A 2,071-nucleotide genomic window follows, 5' to 3' on the forward strand; every position below is an offset into this window, starting at 1 on the left:
AGCATGATTTTTAGCTACTGGTGGGCTTACTGCAGTTCTTCTGAGAGTCTTTACAGAAAAAGCAGATGTCAGTTGGGTACACCACTGGGGGAAGAAGAGACACAAGATTAGTTTGGGTAGACCAGGAATTCCATGAGAGAACAAGAAGAGAATTTTCCACCAGTATAGCAGCTGTAATATGTGATCATTATATCTGATCCATTTGTGTTAGTGTCAGGGGTGTCTGAATTCCGAATGCCAACTGCTGGCCTAGAGGGCTCTCATCCTGTAGATGTGATATTCTTGAAAGCCAACTTCAATATTCTTCTGCACTGCAATTTGCATAAGAGTGTTGCCTTGGTGTGTTGTCTAATTTCAAATGAATAGCTTAACACCGTCATAAATATGCATACTTGTATTTTATTACCCAAAACCAGTTTACTGTTCTATCTTGGCCTTCGGCTGATTGTTACATACTCAAAGCAGTTGGTCATCATCACCAGCTTAATTTGTGACCGAGAGAATCATTATAGGATGCTGAGATACAGCTCTTTTCTTTCTCCCTCCTTACATATTATATTTTATTGTGATTCTTTTCTCAGTCATTCCTAATGTGGCTTACCATATTATAAAGCATGTGTTTATGTTCAGTAACAACTAATATATGTGATATAAATGGTGCATAAAAGACAAAGATATTATTGTGTAATCATGATACTCCCTAAGAATCAAATGAGTTTTATGGAAAAATAATTCTGCTTGGCTCTCTTTACCAGCTGGATAAGTATGGAATGCTTCATATAAGTGGACTTAAATTATATTAGCTAAGAAGATGGAAATTTCTGCCCAAGTACTTTAAAAAAGTAATCTACTATCAAATTTATGGTGTGTAAATTTTTAATGGCCCCGTGGGAGCTGTGTTTATAAGCAGTAAAGCAAATACCAAATTATTTTCTTCAAGCACATTGAAAATTGCTGAACAAATAAAAAGTTCTGAGGCAATGTTACAGATAGTCACATTTCTGTATTTTGTGAGAGTGAGCATTGCATCTAAAAATGAACCTAGATATAGCAATGTGGTGGTTTAGAGAACACCAGTCACTGATGAGGACCAGGAATTAACGGCAGAGGGATGGAATGACCCAGAAGAATCACAGTATAAAAAAATATATATTTTTTAAAGTATAGAAAAAGCATTAAGGAAATGGTAAGTAAAGTTACAACCAGTATAAAAATATATATAAAGGAAGTATATTAAAACATATTTATTTGTACATTTATGATGTTTGGGAGGGAATAGGGTACACTATTGTATTTTAGTGGATATTTTAAATGTTTAGGAGTAGTTTTAAGATACATTAAAAGAATAGGAGGTGTATGGCTCACCTAACCAGAGAGTTAGGTCAAGGCACCCATGTGCATTTATTTTTTGGCTGTAATTTGTGCACATTTATAGTCTAATAAGAGTTAACATTTATAGAGTGCTTTCTATATTCAAGGAACTCTTCTAGTTGCTCCACATATCTTATTTACTCCTCATCATAACCCTATGATATGAATACTGTCATTATCTCTCTTTTACATTTAAGGAAATTGAATTTTTTAGAGGCTCCACAATATGCGCAAGACAAACAGCCTGTAAGTGTTAGAGCTGGGGATTCAGATCTATATAGTGTTTCTTCTGGACTCACTTAGTTTAAGCAAGTTTACTCTCACAGAAGACAGACCAATGTGCAGTTAGTAAAACGCACGTTATTATCTAAATGCTTAAATATTTTAAGAAATGATTTTTAAGCACAAAGACTCAGAAGATCCTATAGGTGGGGTAACCAAAGTGGTGATCCTGAGTGTGACATTCTGATGATCAAGCAATCCTGTTATCTGGATCACAACTCAGGAGCCGAGGCACAACTGGGATGTCATTTGGTTAATGGACCCAGCAGCCCTGACTCCTCTGTCTTTTTATGGGGCTTAATCCTTACAGACTTTGTACCTACCACTAGCACTATCCTAGTTGTGTCTGCATTTTATAAAGAAGGAATTACTATTAATTATCAAGTTATGGCTTTCCAAAGACTCCTAGCAATTCAAG

This window comes from Galeopterus variegatus, unplaced genomic scaffold, assembly GCF_000696425.1.
Source record: "Galeopterus variegatus unplaced genomic scaffold, G_variegatus-3.0.2 Scaffold1153, whole genome shotgun sequence".
NCBI classification, from domain to species: Eukaryota; Metazoa; Chordata; class Mammalia; order Dermoptera; family Cynocephalidae; genus Galeopterus; species Galeopterus variegatus.